The 20,400-nt window shown below is 44.7% G+C and overlaps 1 protein-coding gene and 1 non-coding gene across 2 annotated transcripts in view; both read right to left on the bottom strand.

Moving 5' to 3' along the window:
• Positions 1 to 20,400, bottom strand: part of LOC124553767 (insulin-like growth factor 2 mRNA-binding protein 1) — an 885,110-nt gene that overhangs the window by 430,780 nt on the left and 433,930 nt on the right.
• On the bottom strand, positions 14,829 to 14,903 carry Trnas-cga. Its single transcript has one exon. It is a non-coding gene; the product is annotated as a tRNA-Ser (tRNA).

The following is a 20,400-nucleotide window of genomic DNA, read 5'->3' as shown; positions in this document are numbered from 1 at the left end:
AAGCGGCTGGTGACCTCACCAAGAAAACAAGTAGAATTTGACAAGAGTAAATCAACATCTCACCAATCACTTAACTTCTAATAAACTGCGATTTCTGGCGAAGACCTGGCGCAGCACCCCCAACGCTCTCCCGAACCGTCCGCTGCCAGCCGCTTCAACGGACGCAGGAAGGCGCGCCGATCTCCCGTCTCACGGCGTCGCAGCTCGCGCCGGCCAGACCGGCGTCGTGGGGTTGACTCCTGTTGCTCTCGTGTCTGCCGCGAAGCCACTACCCCTCGCTATACGGCGCGGCCCACTGGACTCACGTGACGACCTCACACGCGCCGACGCTCAAGGCGGACAAGTCATCTCGTGTCTCAGTGCGCGACCGACCAACCGATCGATCCAACCGCCAATGACCGTTGCCCGAGCAACTCGAGCAGACTGGCGGCCTAACACATACTAGCACTCCGGACGACAAACAGACTCTGACTGGCCCACACTGACCCGGCTGACCAACTGACCAGACTGGCGAGCCCACAGCGCCCCTTAAATGCACGTGAGCAGGCAACTTTTCTCCTTTTCCACCAGAGGGAGACACCAAACCTGTGATTGCCACAGCGGCGCCACCGCCAGAAACGGAGGGCGACTGCTTCACACTACGCGCTGCGGCGCGCTCTTCAAAACAGCATATTCATATTTCTTTACGTAGTACACGAATATGTAACAAAAAATGGGGGTTCCTATTTTTAAAAAAACGCAGTTGATATCCGTTTGACCTATGGCAGCGGCATCTAGCGGGCCAATCATAGCGCCATCTGGTTCCGCCCTTCAAGCTAGACGAGTTTCGTTCTTTGTAGTTTTTTCATTTAACGCTTATTTTGTGAGATATTTGACCCGGTCACTGTCAATGGACCACCCTGTAGAAGCAGTTGCAATGACCAAGACAGACCTGTTCGCTACAACGGTTACGCTCACCGTAAATTTAGTAAATCTAAATCACCTTATGTTGGAAGGACGACGGTTCAATCCCGCGTCCGGCCATCCTGATTTAGGTTTTCCGTGATTTCCATAAATCAGTCCAGGCAAATGCCGGGATGGTTCCTCTGAAAGGGCACGGCCGACTTCCTTCCCCATCCTTCCCTAATCCGATGAGACCGATGACCACGCTGTCTGGTCTCCTTCCCCAAACCAACCAACCAACCAATCTTATGTTGCGTATGTGTGCTTACGCGAAAAGTCCCATCACAGCAAGGAGAAGATGCTTTAGAAGAATGGAAAAGTGTGTACATTAAGCCAAAACGCTGCTTTGTGTAGCAGTTGTTATTATTATGACTTTATTTTCATTGGCAATAGGCCTATTTTGGCTCAAAGACCATTTTCAAGCACCTCCCATATTACGTCGTTGACGCTCTTGCTGTCAGATATCATACTTGGTGCGTTTTTAAGCAAAGCACAGGCGAAATTTGAGCCGAAATAGGCTTATAGCCAATGAAAGTAAATTCACAATAATAACAACTGCTACACAAACCAGCATTTTGGCTTAATGTACACGTAATGTCCTTACAAGACATATATAACGCTGCAGGCCCAGAAGAATTTACAATAGTGTCTGATGTTTATCTGCATCTCTGTCGACCCCCTCACCGACGCACCTCTAGAAATGAAGATGGCTAAGAATGCTCAAACGAAACTAACACGTTATCTGATGTATACCTTTATCAGATGTGGAATCTTTATAAACACCGATCCTTCAAAAAATCGATCTGACATATATAAAAGAGCTTCAAAGGTCTGATTACTTTACAATTAGTTAATATGTCAATTTCCGCTCCATTTTAATTATGCTAAAGCTACTGTCTCAACACATCTCAACATCTATATCGCCTTAAGTACGTAACTACGTTTCGTACAATGACATAATTTTGCAACTACATTCAGTGGTATATGTAGATACTGTCAGCAAACTGGGCTATTAATACAGTCAGTAGTACAGAAGTAATAAATTAAAACGCCGTTTCCGATGCTTAGTGGATCACACCCGAAGACACTATACAGTGTCAAAGTTATAGGTGCCGGCGCTTGTAAATGTATGTGCGTTATGCCGTGGTGATGTTACAGAGTTTCAAATATGATGGAGACGGAACAATGTATCAATTTGAGGTAAGGGTCCCCGGTTCGGAAACGAACGAGTCGAAAGGTACAAGCGAAAATCATTCTGATACCTCTGTCAGCGGAATACATGTAACGGTACTGTTGTTGCTAAGAATGTAGGGCAGCCAATTTTCAGAGGTGGCAGTAAGGACCAAGACAAGAAAAAATCGTCCAGTCAACATGGGTTCTAAAATGCATACGTGAGGAGCTATGAGCACTTCTTCATATTCGCTAGTATGAAACACATCTCCTCTATTGAAGAAGGGTTCATAGCTCTTAAAGTATACATTTTAGAGGCCATGTCTACTAGACATTTTTTTATTCTCTTAGTCTATACTACCACCTCTGAAAGTTGCCTACCCTACGTCTTAGCAACAACAATGCCGGTACATGTATTCCACTGTCAAAAATGGTTCAAATGGCTCTGAGCACTATGGGACTTAACATCTATGGTCATCAGTCCCTTAGAACTTAGAACTACTTAAACCTAACTAACCTAAGGACAGCACACAACACCCAGCCATCACGAGGCAGAGAAAATCCCTGACCCCGCCGGGAATCGAACCCGGGAACCCGGGCGTGGGAAGCGAGAACGCTACCGCACGACCACGAGATGCGGGCTATTCCACTGTCAGAAGTACGATTTCCGCTTATAACTTTCGACCGTTTCGTTTCCATTACACGGACCATTACCTCAAATTGATACATTTATCCTTATCCATCGTCCTTGAAAGTTTGTAACAACATCATGAATCACCCTAAACACATACAGGCGCCGGCACCTGTAACTTTGACGCTCTGTAGCGTCGTTGGGTGACGTTCCCTGACACGGGTTCCGACGTAAACCTTGATCTATGAAGTCCCCTCTGGAATCTCTAGAGATGTCTAACATGACTTGTGAAACGCCCTGCATACTATAGCCCAGAGCCGGGCACGCCAGTTCAGCCGATCAGTAACGCTCACTCAATTTTACTCTCTGTTGGGAGACGTGAAAACCTTTATGATTGACAAGGGGCACACTGTCAGATATTTGCAGAATGGACGATGGTTGAATAATCTGGCTTTTTTAACTGACATAACTAAATGTATCGCCGACCTAAATCTAAAACTCCACGGTAAAAGTCAAATATACAAATCTATGGACAAGTTGAAGCATTTATTAAATTAATAAATTGCAACCAACACTACTTTAAACTAAAAAATTTATTTAACAGCTTTTATTATTCGAGAATCTGATAGGTGAAAGGCAGTTACGTCACTGGGAGACCATGTCTACCCGAGGACGAGAGATACTGGCTCTGAGCACTATGGAACTTAACTGATAAGGTCATCAGTCCCCTAGAACTTAGAACTACTTAAACCTAAGCAACCTAAGGACATCACACACATCCATGCCCGAGGCAGGATTCGAACCTGCGACCGTAGCGGTCGCGCGGTTAAAGACTGTAGCGCCTTTAACCGCTTGGCCCACCTCGGCCGGCCGAGAGATACTGATTTTCGACAATAGTATCTCTGTTGCCAAAAATAAAGACTGAGTTTGAGGAAAGATTTAAAGATTTTGAAAATCCGGAGCCCCGTATGAAAGTGTTCCAAAATCCTTATGAGGGAAAGTCTGAAGAGGCCATGTTACACCTGCAGGTGGACTTAACTGCACTTGAAAGTAATTGTAACCTTAATACAGCCTACCATACTTGCCTGCAGAACAGACTAATAGAATTTTATGAACAAGGTGGCAGGGGCAAAATACAGGGAGCGGCAGGCTATTTACAATTTGTACAGAAACCAGATGGCAGTTATAAGAGTCGAGGGACATGAAAGGGAAGCAGTGGTTGGGAAGGGAGTAAGACAGGGTTGTAGTCTCCCCCCGATGTTATTCAATCTGTATATTGAGCAAGCAGTAAAGGAAACAAAAGAAAAGTTCGGAGTAGGTATTAAAATCCATGGAGAAGAAATAAAAATTTTGAGGTTCGCCGATGACATTGTAATTCTGTCAGAGACAGCAAAGGACTTGGAAGAGCAGTTGAATGGAATGGGCAGTGTCTTGAAAGGAGGATATAAGATGAACATCAACAAAAGCAAAACGAGGATAATGGAATGTAGTCTAATTAAGTCGGGTGATGCTGAGGGAATTAGATTAGGAAATGAGACACTTAAAGTAGTAAAGGAGTTTTGCTATTTGGGGAACAAAATAACAGATAAATGGAAATGTCGTGTGGCTAGGGCCTCCCGTCGGGTAGACAGATGATGATCGAAGTAGAGAGGATATAAAATGTAGACTGGCAATGGCAAGGAAAGCGTTTCTGAAGAAGAGAAATTTGTTAACATCGAGTATAGATTTAAGTGTCAGGAAGTCATTTTTGAAAGTATTTGTATGGAGTGTAGCCATGTATGGAAGTGAAACATGGACGATAAATAGTTTGGACAAGATGAGAATAGAAGCTTTCGAAATGTGCTACAGAAGAATGCTGAAGATGAGATGGGTAGATCACGTAGCTAATGAGGAGGTATTGAATAGGATTGGGGAGAAGAGAAGTTTGTGGCACAACTTGACCAGAAGAAGGGATCGGTTGGTAGGACATGTTCTGAGGCATCAAGGGATCACCAATTTAGTATTGGAGGGCAGCGTGGAGGGTAAAAATCGTAGAGGGAGACCAAGAGATGAATACACTAAGCAGATTCAGAAGGATGTAGGTTGCAGTAGGTACTGGGAGATGAAGAAGCTTGCACAGGGTAGAGTAGCATGGAGAGCGGCATCAAACCAGTCTCAGGACTGAAGACCATAACAACAACAACAACATATCAAAGCCGATATCTAGGTGTCGATTGTGAGAACATTGAGGATATCTCCGATTCACAAGATGACAAGCTGGTAACAAGGTTGCATGCACACGTTTTTAGTTTGACGAAGACTCGGGCACCGTATTTCACCTGGGCGCACGGAGTTGCCACGTGGTTTGAGGCGCTATGTCACGGATTGCGTGGCCCCTTCCGCCGGAGGTTCGGATCCTCCCTCGGGCATGGGTGCGTGTGTCGTTCTTAGAAGGGAACCTCCCCATCGCACCCCCCCTCAGATTTAGTTATAAGTTGGCACAGTGATAGGCCTTGAGAAACGGAACACAGATCAATCGAGAAAACAGGAAGACGTTGTGCGGAACTACGAAAAAATAAGCAAAATATACAAACTGAGTAGTCCATGTGCAAGACAGCCAACATAAAGGATAATGTGAGCTCACGAGCGCCGTGGTCCCGTGGTTAGCGTGAGCAGCTGTAGAACGACAGGTCCTTGGTTCAAATCTTCCCTCGCGTGAAAATTTTAATTTTTTATTTTCAGATAATTATCAAAGTTCAGCCACTCACACATAATCAACTTCGCTCTCCAAAATTCCAGGACATGTTCAGATTTGCTTGGACATATACAGAATTTGATGGTCTACGCACAGAAACATTTGAAAACGTAAAAAACATATGTTTTGACAGAGCACAGGGAAAACTGTGCGACTCTGAAACTGTTGCATTCATTTGATGCAGTTTATGTGACAAACTCTTATGTTTTCCTCACTTTTTTTGGAGTGATTATCACATCCACAAGAAAACCTAAATCGGGCAAGGTAGAAGAATCTTTTTACCCATTCGCCAAGTGTAAAAGTTAGGTGGGTCGACAACATATTCCTGTCATGTGACGCACATGCCGACACCAGTGTCGTATAGAATATATCAGACGTGTTTTCCTGTGGAGGAATCGGTTGACCTATGACCTTGCGATCAAATGTTTTCGGTTCCTATTGGAGAGGCACGTCCTTTCGTCTACTAATCGCACGGTTTTGCGGTGCGGTCGCAAAACACAGACACTAAACTTATTACAGTGAACAGAGACGTCAATGAACGAACGGACAGATCGTAACTTTGCGAAAATAAAGAAAGTAAAATTTTCACTCAAGGAAGGACTCGAACCAAGGACCTTTCGTTTCGCCATTGCTCACTCTAACCACGAGACCACGGCGCTCATCTGCTATCGTTCTCCATTATGTTGCCTATGTTACACATGGACTACTCAGTTTGTATATTTTGCTTATTTTTTCATAGTTCCACACAACTTCTTCCTGTTTTCTCGATTGATCTGTGTTCAGTTTTTCAAGGCCTATCCACTGTGTCAATTTATAACTAAATCTGAGGGGGGTGCGATGGGGAGGTTCCCTTGTTAGCATAAGTTAGTTAAGTAGTGTGTAAGTCTAGGGACCGATGACCGCCATGCGCTGTTGCCATTTTTCGAGGTGCATTCGGCCTCGTGAAGCCAATTGAGGAGCTACTCGGCCGAATAGTAGCGGCTCCCGTCAAAGAAAACCATCATAACGCCTGGGAGAGCGGTGTGCTGACCCTACGCCCCTCCTATCCGCATCCTCAGCTGGGGATGACGCGGCGGTCGGACGGACCCGATGGGCCACTTGTGCAATGACGACGGAGTGCTAATCCCACAGAAATTGTCTGTGACTGTTTACAACAGCGGGAATCAACCCTTCCGTAACTTGATAGCTGTACGGAATTAACCATGGGTAATTGACATACCCGAGGAAAGGAATTTCACAAACTGTGTTGCCTCTGTACTTGGTGCACAGCGGACTTCCGTTACTCAGAGTCAGTATACATGGCGCGGCGCCTGGCGACAAACAAACGCGCAGGCTACCGCGACTGCGATAAGATAAGCTCACACGCCACAGCGTTGTGGCTGACAAGAGGAACGCCTCCAGAACAGCCTCCCGAAACGTGACGCACTATTCTGGCGTAGCTCAGCACTTCAAATTTATTTGCGGGGGTTGGATAAAAACATGGTAACACCCCAAGAAATGCATGCTTGAACATACACTACTAGCCATTAAAATGGCTACACCACGAAGATGGCGCTAATGACCATAGAAGTTTTGCGCCCTAAAACCACAAAAAAAAAAAAAAAAAAAAAAAACCACGAAGATGACGTGCTACAGAGGCGAAATTTAACCGACAGGAAGAAGATGCTGTGATATGCTAATTATTAACTTTTCAGAGCATTCACACAAGGTTGGCGCCGGTGGCGACACCTACAACGTGCTGACATGAGGAAAGTTTCCAACCGATTTCTCATACACAAATAGCGACATTGCTGCTCGCGTTGGTCGAGATCCAATTACTGTTAGCAGAATATGGAACCGGTGGGTTCAGGAGGGTAATACGGAACGCCGTGCTGGATCCCAACGGCCTCGTATCACTAGCAGTCGAGATGACAGGCAGTGTCATTTTGGTACATTTTGGAGAGAAGGGTGCGTGATCACTATCCACCTGCATCATCGTTAACTGAACTTGCCAACATTTTGCAGGAAGGATGGTGTAGAATTGCTTTGACACAGGATCCAATCCGAGTCGACTGGAAGTTGTTTTCAGTTATTGTGTCGTGTATCGGTGTTGCCATTTTTCTGTCCGGGTCACGTGGGACGACGCGAGCCGGACCTATTTGGTTACGGTACAATACTGTAGTGCCAGTGTTATTCTGATGACGATGCACTTTAGAGACCACGGCTGTTACGAAACATATCAGATGAATTCGCAATCGCGAATAATGACTACCATCACTTGAGAATGGAATGACGACAATGAAAATTTAGCCGGATCGGGACTCGAACCCGGATTTCCCGCTTATCGCGAGCGGTCACCTTACTATTTGGCTATACATGAACCACTAACGGCCACCGTTGACGACATATGAAAGTTTAGGTCTGGCCTTGCTCTTTAATATAGCCCCACAAAAAGGTGTCGCATGTGTTCATATCGGGACAATATGGCGGCCAATCGAGGCCCATGCGAATGGCCCCCAGAGCCAGAATGCTGTCCCCAAAGTGCTCCTCCAGGACATCAAACACTCTCCTGATTCTAAGGGATCGACCTCCGTCTTGCATGAACCACTTCTTTCAAAATCAGGGTTACTTTGGTAAACGAGAATAAAATCATCTTCCAAAACCTCCACATAGCATTCGGTTGTCGCCGCGCCAACAAGGAATATCGGACCGATTGTTCCGTGACTGGATATTGCACACCACACGTCACCCGTTGAGGGTGAAGAGACTGCTGGATCGCGAACTGCGGATTCTCAGTCCCCCAAATGCGCTGTACCGTACATTTTCAGGTGCAAATGGCCGACAACAACATAGCGCTTACGCACACGCTAATAATTCCAATCCCAAGGAAAGCAGGTGTTGACAGATGTGAAAATTACCGAACTATCAGTTTAATAAGTCACAGCTGCCAAATACTAACACGAATTCTTTACAGACGAATGGAAAAACTAGTAGAAGCCAACCTCGGGGAAGATCAGTTTGGATTCCGTAGAAACACTGGAACACGTGAGGCAATACTGACCTTACGACTTATCTTAGAAGAAAGATTAAGGAAAGGCAAACCTACGTTTCTAGCATTTGTAGACTTAGAGAAAGCTTTTGACAATGTTGACTGGAATACTCTCTATCAAATTCTAAAGGTGGCAGGGGTAAAATACAGGGAGCGAAAGGCTATTTACAATTTGTACAGAAACCAGATGTCAGTTATAAGAGTCGAGGGACATGAAAGGGAAGCAGTAGTTGGGAAGGGAGTAAGACAGGGTTGTAGCCTCTCCCCGATGTTGTTCAATCTGTATATTGAGCAAGCAGTAAAGGAAACAAAAGAAAAATTCGGAGTAAGTATTAAAATTCATGGAAAAGAAATAAAAACTTTGAGGTTCGCTGATGACATTGTAAATCTGTCAGAGACAGCAAAGGACTTGGAAGAGCAGTTGAACGGAATGGACAGTGTCTTGAAAGGAGGATATAAGATGAACATCAACAAAAGCAAAACGAGGATAATGGAATGTAGTCTAATTAAGTCGGGTGATGCTGAGGGAATTAGATTAGGAAATGAGGCACTTAAAGTAATAAAGGAGTTTTGCTATTTGGGGAGCAAAATAACTGATGATGGTCGAAGTAGAGAGGATATAAAACGTAGGCTGGCAATAGCAAGGAAAGCGTTTCTGAAGAAGAGAAATTTGTTAACATCCAGTATTGATTTAAGTGTCAGGAAGTCATTTCTGAAAGTATTTGTATGGAGTGTAGCCATGTATGGAAGTGAAACATGGACGATAAATAGTTTGGACAAGAAGAGAATAGAAGCTTTCGAAATGTGGTGCTACAGAAGAATGCTGAAGATTAGATGGATAGATCACATAACTAATGAGGAAGTATTGAATACGATTGGGGAGAAGAGAAGTTTGTGGCACAACTTGACCAGAAGAAGGGATCGGTTGGTAGGACATGTTCTGAGGCATCAAGGGATCACCAATTTAGTATTGGAGGGCAGCGTGGAGGGTAAAAATCGTAGAGGGAGACCAAGAGATGAATACACTAAGCAGATTCAGAAGGATGTAGGTTGCAATAGGTACTGGGAGATGAAAAAGCTTGCACAGGATAGAGTAGCATGGAGAGCCGCATCAAACCAGTCTCAGGACTGAAGACCACAACAACAACAACGAATTCCCATCATGCCCGGCGGCCAACGGTGCAGTTTGAACGTCCAAACGCAAACGGTTCAGAAGTTATGACGGTTTTATGTTATATAGTTCAGTAACTGTCGCCCTGTATACAAGGATAACTGTCGCCCTGTATACAAGGATGGTAGCGTTAGAATTCTGAGACACCTGAACGAAGCTAGCGAACAGACACTAAAGACGGTATGACCGCCCGTTTCTAGGGTAAGAATATTCTTGTTGGATGCACAGTCGCCCCGAGGTATGTCATGCAGGGTCGCAGAGTGAATGTAGGCAAAGGTCCCGAGTTCGAGTCTCGGTCGGGCACACAGTTTTAATCTGCCAGGAAGTTTCATATCAGCGCACACTCCGCTGCAGAGTGAAAATCTCATTCTGGAAACATCCCCCAGGCTGTGGCTAAGCCATGTCTCCGCTATATCCTTTCTTTCAGGAGTGCTAGTTCTGCAAGGTTCGCAGGAGAGCTTCTGTAAAGTTTGGAAGGTAGGAGACGAGATCCTGGCAGAAGTGAAGCTGTGGGCACCGGGCGTGAGTCGTGCTTCGGTAGCTCAGTTCGTAGAGCACTTGTCCGCGAAAGGCAAAGGTCCCGAGTTCGAGTCTCGGTCGGGCACACAGTTTTAATCTGCCAGGAAGTTTCAAGGTTAACAATGGTCCTTCGTGTTTCAGTGTCAGAGACAGCGAAGATCATTCCTATAATAGAGAAAGGAGCATTCAATACAGGCACAAAATCTTGAACGTGATTTCTCTAAGAAAGTGTTTCATCTAACGAATTTTCGGCCACCTTGGGACACCGAAATTTCCTTTTTACAGGAGTTCCGTCTCATAAACGATATGCGTTCGTTGCAGTTAAGCGTTAATGTGTTAATGAATGCCAAGTGCTACTGTTACGGACTGTCCTATAAGTTACATCACGTATATTATGTTGCGAGTATATCACAATAACGCTTAAAGTGAAAATGTTAATCGCTTAATTGGGTGGGACCGCTTCTGAGATTGACAGACGCAAAGTAAACGTGCAGTATGTGTCGTGCCAGGATAAGTTTGTGTAACTAGCTCGCAAGAACACACCTTTCACATCAATTTTCTAATTAGAATGCTATAATGCAGCATTTAAGGGTTATTATTTAATTTAGAGCGATTTACTATACAATTTATACTACAGTCTGTAAGAAGTGGAACACTAGGAAGCAATGGTCTGCAATACGCAACGACAAGAGGACGCGTACAACACTGGAACTACACACATCGAGAAAAGTTTTGCATCACCCCGGTTCCCAGGATTCCTGAAGACAGACGTTGACTGTGGATATTGTATCCAACACTACTTCACACATTAGTGGAGTCTATGCCACGTCGTGTTGAGGCACTTCTGCGTGCTCGCGGGGGCCGTATACAATATTAAGCATGTATACCAGTTTCTTTGGCATTTGTGTATATGTGAGTTTCTGCTTTAGTGGACTACAACAAAATCGTAAGCAGTTTTTTTCCAAATTTGCCATTAACTCTATATAAACACCGATCATTAGTCATAAAATTGTATGCCTTTGTATATTACAGCAAAGGCAATAAAACAATGTAGCACCTCACACGTCGAAGACAGCACGAATAAATGGTATAATACACGAGAAAACGCACTTGAGAATGGGATTCATTTCCCGAAACATATCGAGAAAAGATCAAAAAAAGAAAATCGTGACATATTTTATAAACAAACACATGTTTCTCGAGGAGGTGTGCTCTGTCTATGGAACTAATTGAAGGTAGTTCGTTTATTGTCATAAGCGTTTCGCTTCTTTTATTTGTGATGCATCTTCAGTGGCCTGTAACACATGTTTCTTTTTATACATATAATAAACGTTTTATGTGGAAGTTACAGTATGTTACTATGTTACACTTTGTCGTGTTTTTCTCTTCTTTTTAGGTTAGAATCAACTTTCGTAGCACAAATTTCGTGATGTGAAATTATCGTTCGGTGTCACTTACGATTTCTAGCGCTTTTAGCCCATATGTGTGACCCTGGAGATGTGTTCATTAGTCTCCATGCTGCAGTTGGCCGATTTCCGGCGTTCCTTCACCCACATTTGATTCCACACGTACATCACTTACACGTTATATCTTTTGTTGTGTTTTCGGTGTGTAGTGTTGTCAACTATCCCTGTGTGTTTATCATTCGTCTTTTGTGTTATGTGTGTTTTTTGATATTTTCATTTGTTGTATGTGAGTGTGTACGTGTGTGTCTGTCTCTCTCTCTCTCTCTCTGTGTGTGTGTGTGTGTGTGTGTGTGTGTGTGTATGTGTGTGTGTGTCAGAGAGAGAGAGAGAGAGAGAGAGAGAGAGAGAGAAGGTTAATTATTTATTTTGGTTATGTTTCGGATCTCTGTTTGTTGTTGTTTATATGGATTTTGTCTTTCAGTACCTTCTTTTAGATTGCACTGGCATTTTGTATATGAACGTTTTCCTGCAATGTCAGGAGTTTTTTGTTAAAAAATGGTTCAAATGGCTCTGAGCACTATGGGACTTAACATCTGAGGTCACCAGTCCTCTAGAACTAAGAACTACTTAAACCTAACTAACCTAAGGACATCACACACATCCATGCCCGAGGCAGGATTCGAACCTGCGCCTGTAGCGGTCGCGCGGTTCCGGACTGAAACGCCTACAACCGCACGGCCAGGAGCTTTCTGTTATGCTTATTCACTATAATAACTGTAGTCATGTCCCATGTTGGATACTTCGTGTCCATGTTTCATGAGATGTTCGGCGAAGGCAGAATGGCTGTTTTCATATTGTCAACTTCTTATATGTTCTTTTGTATTTAGTTTTGAAGTTCCTACCTGTGATCCCCAGATAAACTGATTTACATCCTTGGTACTCTAACGTGTACACACCTGCTCCTTGGTATTTATCTGGTTTGTCTGTTGTTTGTAAATGTGACTGGCGTGTGTTTCTACTACTGTGAGCAAAATGTAATCCCTGTTTCATTCATATATTTGCGATCTTGTGTGTTGCTTTGTGTTTTTATGTTAAAGTGTTTTATTTTTTATGTTAGTCTGTGATGAGTGTTACAGTTTTATGTTTCCATGTGTGCTGTAGTGTCCTTTGGTGTTTGTGAACTCTCTGCTTGTTTTCAGTTTCCTGTAGTTGTGTTTTAATTTTTTGGTTGAGCTTTTGTACGAGGGCTGTCCAGGAAGTAAGTTACGATTGATCGCGAAATGAAAATCACAGTGAAAATCAGAAATGTTTCATTTGTAACAGTTAGCTACACCTTTCAGCTACTTCTCTACGTAGTCGCCGTTCTGACTCAGACATTCGTCGTAGCGTTGTACCTACTTTCCAATACCCTCATCATAGAAGGCAGCCGCCAGTGCTTTCCGCCAATTCTCTACGCTGGCCTAAAGCTCGTTGTCTGTGCCAAAACGTTGTCTTCATAGCCAGCGGTTCGTATGAGCAGAGATGAAACTCGGTGGGAGACAATTACGGGCTGTATTGTGGGTAACCAAACATTTCCAATTGAAACAATGCAGGAACACCTTCACTGCCCCTGCAGAATGAGGCTGAGAATTGTCTTGAAGAAGAAACCGCACGACAGTTATGTAATGTTGGTTGCATAGCTTCAGGGGAAAATTCTCACCAGGCCTTCGTACTTGGCGGGAGACACTATTTTCTATAAAATCTTTACGCGCTCACTGAGAGCTCAGGAATGAAAAGAGCGACATAATTCTACCTAGAGTCATACTAGAGACACTGCCCAACACATCTTTGCAAAGCTTTATCGGATTTTCATAGTCGTTTCCATTTCGCGACCGATCGTAACTTACTTTCTGGACAGCCCTCGTATTACACTGAAGCACCAAAGAAACTGGCACAGGCTTACCTATCCAAATACCAAGAGATCTAAACAGGCAGAACACGGCGCTGCGGTCGGCAATGGCTATTAATACAAGTGTATGGCGCTGTTGTTAGATCGGTTACTGCTGCTACAATAGCAGGTTATCAAGATTCAAGTGAGTTTGAACGCGGTGTTATAGTCGGCCCACGAGCGATGGGACACAGCATCGCCGAGGTAGTGATGAAGTGGGGATTTTCCCGTACGACCATTCCACAAGTCTACCGTGAGTATCAAATCTCCGACATCGTTGGGGCCGGAAAAAGATCCTGCAAGAACGGTACCAAAGACAAATGAAGAGAATCGTTCAACGTGACCGAAGTACAGCCCTTCCGTAAATACCTCCAGATTTCAATGCAGGGGCAACAGCAAGTGTCAGCGTGCAAACCATTCAACGAAACATAATTGGTATGCGGTTTTGGAGTCGAAGGCCCACTCGTGTATTCTTGATGACTCTAGGACAAAGCTTCATGCCTCGCCTGGGTCCGTCAACACCGACATTGGACTGCCGATGACTGGAAATATGTTGCCGGTCGGACGAGTCTCGTTTCAAATTGTATCGAACGGATGGACGTGTACAGGTACGGAGACAACCTCGTGAATCCATGGACTGTGCATGTCGGCAGGAGACTGTTCAAGCTGATGAAAACTGTAATATGTGGGGCGTGTGCAGTTGTAGTGATATGGAACCCCTGATACGACTAGATACGACTCTGACTAGTGACACGTACGTAAGCATCCTGTCTGATCACCTCCATCCATTCACGTCCATTGTGCATTCCGATGGACTTGGGCAATTCCAGCATGACAATGGGACACCCCACACGTCCAGAATTACTACAGAGTGGCACCAGGAAGACTCTTCTGAGTTTAAATACTTCCGCTGGCCACCAGACTCCCCAGACATGAACGTTATTGAGCATATCTGGGATGCCTTGCACCGTGCTGATGAGATCTCCACACCCCTCCCTCCCCCCCCTCACCCTTCCCCGTACTCTTAGGATTTATGTACAGTCTTGCAGGATTCATGGCGTCAATTCCATTCAGCACTACTTCACTCATTAGCCGAGTTCATGCCACGTTGTGTTGGGTACTTCTGCGTGCTCGCAAGGCCCCTAAACGATATTAGGCAGATGTACCAGTTTCTTTGGATTTTCAGTGTATATAGGTGTTGCAACCATTGTTTGTGACTATGAGTTGTATTCCAGTATGAGATTTTCACTCTACAGTGGAGTGTGCGCTGATATCAAACTTCCTGGCAGATTAAAACTGTGTGCCGGGCCGAGACTCGAACTCGGGACCTTTGCCTTTCGCGGGCAAGTGCTCTACCAACTGAGCTACCCAAGCACGACTCACGCCCTGTCCTCACAGCTTTACGTCTGCCAGTGCCTCGTCTCCTACCTTCCAAACTTTACAGAAGCTCTCCTGTGAACCTTGCAGAACTAGCACTCCGCTGCAGAGTGAAAATCTCATTCTGGAAACATCCCCCAGGCTGTGGCTAAGCCATGTCTCAGCAATATCCTTTCTTTCAGGAGTGCTAGTTCTGCAAGGTTCGCAGGAGAGTTTCTATAAAGTTTGGAAGGTAGGAGACGAGGTACTGGCAGAAGTAAAGCTGTGAGGACCGGGCGTGAGTCATGCTTGGGTAGCTCTGTTGGTAGAGCACTTGCCCGCGAAAGGCAAAGGTCCTGAGTTCGAGTCTCGGCCCGCACACAGTTTTAATCTGCCAGGAAGTTTCATATGAGTTGTACTGTTTATGATTCTTTTTCGTAGCTTTCTTTGCTAAGTGGGATGTTATTTACCCTGTGTACCATGTGTCATAGGGCAGCTAATTATTTTTACACTCGTAGGCTTTCGCCAAACATTTCTGACGGATACAAATAAAAAAGAGGGAGGTCTTCTTGCAGAACTCAATGTCAAATTGCTGTTTTGATGATGGTGGTGGTGGTGGTGGCGGCAGTTACAAGGGTAGAGAAGCTCGGCGTCTTACCGGCGAGTCCGTGAGAAAGATGCGGGAATGAGGCTGGCCCTCCGCTGCGTAGCGGAATGTGGGGGCGGAAGCCGAGGAATGTGCAGCCAAGGTCGCGCTACCTGCGCATCCCGGCCACGGCAGGCCTTGAGCTTTCAGTTTCATTCTCGAAACAGTCCCCCAGGCTGTGACTAAAGCCGCCGGCACACGGGCCGTGAACGTCGAGCGCGCCACAATGCGACTTGTACATACGGTACGTGGGCCCCAACGTGGTATACACGATCGCAACGCGCTGCACCTGTATCTGGCTCGTACATCGCACTGTTCGTTTACCAAATGAAGGGGGATAAAATTCCTGTATTAGCTCTGTTAAAACGTACTTTCCTCCCTTATCCGCCGGCCGCGGTGGTCTAGCGGTTCTAGGCGCGCAGTCCGGAACCGCGCGGCTGCTACGGTCGCAGGTTCGAATCCTGCCTCGGGCATGGATGTGTGTGATGTCCTTAGGTTAGTTAGGTTTAAGTAGTTCTAAGTTCTAGGGGACTGATGACCACAGCTGTTAAGCCCCATAGTGCTGAGAGCCATTTGAACCTCCCTTATCCGTATGCTAGTAAGGTGGTTCTGTCTGTAGTATACACAAATATAGAGTTCAATAACCGCGAAAATATTATAAGGCAAAACAGAAAGTACCATGTCCAGTCACTAAGGACATTACAAATACTGCGATACAAACTTTTTAGTAAAACCTTAAGATCATTCTTATTTGATCACTGTCCCTAGTTATTAGCAGAATCTCTACATGCGAATTAGAAAACTTTAAAGACAAAAGGTGAAAAATATCTTACTGCAAGCTGTGCAGGGTGTCCTGCGGATGAAGCCAATCGAACAAGCTCACTTCTCAAACGTTTAAATGGCTCTGAGCACTATGGGACTTTACATCTGAGGTCAGTCCCCTAGAACATAGAACTACTTAAACCTAAATAACCAAACGACATCACACACATCCATGCCCGAGGCAGGATTCGAACCTGCGACCGTGACGGTCGCGCGGTTCCAGACTGAAGCGCCTAGAACCGCTCGGCCACAACGGCCTGCCTCACTTCTCAAAAAGAGCGCACTTATACTCACATAACATCGAATATTATAGCATATACCTATACTAACTTAACAAGAAAGTACCAGAACCTATTAAAAACGAGAAGTTAGAAAAAATATTACATGTAACGGGACACGAACCACTGAGCTCTCAAACATTTCGTCACGAATCTGTGATGCTATTCATTGCGTCTTTTTCTATATTACGGCAACCACTGCGTCATCCTTTTTTTATTATTTTTAGAAAAAATTTCAATCTTATTTTAAGGATTGTATACGTTCATGTGTATATATACTTCATCTATACATATTTTACACTAGAACTGGAGCGATATTGAGTCAAAACACAAAAGCAAAACAAGCAGGTAAAGTAGGAGAGAACAAGGCAAAGCAAATCAGATGGGATACATAATAAAGAAAACAGCTATCATCAGAAAATTGAAATTAACAAACACCTTGCCGACGCAAAACAAGATTGAACCTGTTGGCGAATAGGTCTCGATATCGAGGCATCTGCAAGCATGTCCAATAGGCCAGGGTCATATACTGTATGAGGGCCATGAGATTTTCCCTCTCGCCTTCTACAACATAATGAACGAAGTGTCCCAGGAACCACATAACGGCATGGGTTTTCGACCGTGAAAAGAAGGAAGAATCTGGAGGCAATATGATGTCCGTAGTGTATAAAGTCTCAGAGGATCGAGTAAGGGAGGCCAATTGCGTCCTAATCCAAGACCAATTTGCTACATGACCTCCACATGTAAAGCGATGTCGTATCGTATCAGTAGACGTACAACGACTGCATAATCCATGTCGCTAAGCTCACTACGGAAAAATCGCTCTTTCGTTGGGATCAAGTTATTTACTACCTTGTATCAAGAGGACGCTACACGCACCGGAAAAATCGGAAGACTGATATTGCACCGAACTGCCGTCCAGTTTGTTCGTGGCGGTTCCTTTACAACGAGGTTCGGGCAAGGGCCTGCTTTCCAACGAGTCTGTAGGAATTTCATGGTGAGTACGGGTCTCCATAAAATGTCAGCCCCTAAATAGCTCACCGCAAGACAGAAGTCACGAATATGTTTTAACTTATAATTTATGCGACCAACACCAATAGGGTGCTGAAGACTTGCAGGACAGACACAAAGAAATAAACGAGACGTGAATGTGTGAGTTTCTTGAGTCATCGTCAAAGCAGTACGACCCACATATAGCATCTACCTCTTCCTTCGTATATTAGCCAGGCCCAACCCCCCAAAGAACGAGGCTCCGTGACCACCCCATACCATAAGCAAGAGATATGTCTTTTCCATAAGAAACGACCAGACAATTCCTGTGGTTTATTCGCCATCATCGAGGGAGGCGGATAAACTTGAGCCACGTAATAAGCTTTGCATAAGACATATGTATCCAGCATTCGAACTTTCTGGGGGACAAGGAAGGAGCCTCCCAGAAGATTGTACAAGTACAGTCGGGCGTCCCCTGGGCAACGGTAAATACCGGTACATCCATCCACACACTGAGCTACGTCTAAAACGACATGTATTCAGAATCTAAAACGAAGGAAAGGCCCTTTTCAGAGCCATGTTTGACAGTCATATCTCTCAACATCGAGGGCATATCATCTGAAAAAGAAGAACTTATATCCAACACATGTAAAATTCATTCCTGCGACGTCCTGTGCCTCCAGGAGACACACAGAGGGCCATCACAACGCCGTCCAAATATTCCTGGGATAACCTTGGTGAAGGAGTGCCCTCACGACCAATGTGGAAGTGCTCTGTTTATTCGGCCTGGATTCAAAGTATCCAACATTTAAGTTTACACCATTGTTGTTGTTGTGGTCTTCAGTCCTGAGACTGGTTTGATGCAGCTCTCCATGCTACTCTATCCTGTGCAAGCTTCTTCATCTCCCAGTACCTACTGCAACCTACATCCTTCTGAATCTGCTTACTGTATTCATCTCTTGGTCTCCCTCTACGATTTTTACCCTCCTCGGTGCCCTCCAATGCTAAATTTGTGATCCCTCGATGCCTCAAAACATGTCCTACCAACCGATCCCTTCTTCTAGTCAAGTTGTGCCACAAACTTCTCTTCTCCCCCACCCTATTCAATACCTCCTCATTAGTTACGTGATCTACCCACCTTATCTTCAGCATTCTTCTGTAGCACCACATTTCGAAAGCTTCTATTCTCTTCTTGTCCAAACTAGTTATCGTCCATGTTTCACTTCCATACATGGCTACACTCCATACAAATACTTTCAGAAACGACTTCCTGACACTTAAATCTATACTCGATGTTAACAAATTTCTCTTCTTCAGAAACGCTTTCCTTGCCATTGCCAGTCTACATTTTATATCCTCTCTACTTCGACCATCATCGGTTATTTTACTCCCTAAATAGCAAAACTCCTTTACTACTTTAAGTGTCTCATTTCCTAATCTAATTCCCTCAGCATCACCCTACTTAATTTGACTACATTCCATTATCCTCGTTTTGCTTTTGTTGATGTACATCTTATATCCTCCTTTCAAGACATTGTCCATTCCGTTCAACTGCTCTTCCATGTCCTTTGCTGTCTCTGACAGAATTACAATGTCATCGCCGAACCTCAAAGTTTTTACTTCTTCTCCATGAATTTTAATACCTACTCCGATTTTTTCTTTTGTTTCCTTTACTGCTTGCTCAATATACAGATTGAATAACATCGGGGAAAGGCTACAACCCTGTCTCACTCCTTTCCCAACCACTGCTTCCCTTTCATGCCCCCCGACTCTTATAACTGCCATCTGGTTTCTGTACAAATTGTAAATAGCCTTTCGCTCCCTGTATTTTACCCCTGCCGCCTTCAGAATTTGAAAGAGAGTATTCCAGTCAACATTGTCAAAAGCTTTCTCTAAGTCTACAAATGCTAGAAACCTAGGTTTGCCTTTCCTTAATCTTTCTTCTAAGATAAGTCGTAAGGTCAGTATTGCCTCACGTGTTCCAACATTTCTACGGAATCCAAACTGCTCCTGATAATGACGTTCTCTTGAGTAGTCCCCGCCCGGAGATCCGAATGGGGGACTATTTTACCTCCGGAATATTTTACCCAAGAGGACGCCATCATCATTTAATCATACAGTAAAGCTGCATGTCCTCGGGAAAAATTACGGCTGTAGTTTCCCCTTGCTTTCAGCCATTCGCAGTACCAGCACAGCAAGGCCGTTTTGGTTAATGTTACAAGGCCAGATCAGTCAATCATCCAGACTGTTGCCCCTGCAACTACTGAAAAGGCTGCTGCCCCTCTTCAGGAACCACACTTTAATCTGGCCTCTCAACAGATACCCCTCCGTTGTGGTTGCACCTACGGTACGGCCATCTGTATCGCTGAGGCACGCAAGCCTCCCCACCAACGGCAAGGTCCATGGTTCATGGGGGGGTTTACACCATTAACAACACGGAAATCATTTCTGTTACTATCGGAAGCCTTACGGTGTCATCAATATATAAACCGCCAGGGGAAAGGTTTCCTTTCAGCCAACATGTCTCTCACCCACAGCTAATAATGGGAGACTTTAACTGTCACAATAGAGTGTGGGGCTATCAAGACACAAATGAGGATGGAGAACTACTGGAAAGCTGAGCAGAAGAACAGGAGCTGAATCTCATCCATGATCAGAAGCAGCCTGCGTCATTCAACAGTGCAAGATGGAAGAGAGGGTATAACCCAGACCTCATATTTGTTTCCAAAACCTTGTCCGGGTCATGCAACAAATTCGTTCTCAACCCTATCCCAAAGACC

This window comes from Schistocerca americana, chromosome 11, assembly GCF_021461395.2.
Source record: "Schistocerca americana isolate TAMUIC-IGC-003095 chromosome 11, iqSchAmer2.1, whole genome shotgun sequence".
NCBI classification, from domain to species: domain Eukaryota; kingdom Metazoa; phylum Arthropoda; class Insecta; order Orthoptera; family Acrididae; genus Schistocerca; species Schistocerca americana.
This window is presented reverse-complemented; position numbering and strand designations above follow the sequence as displayed.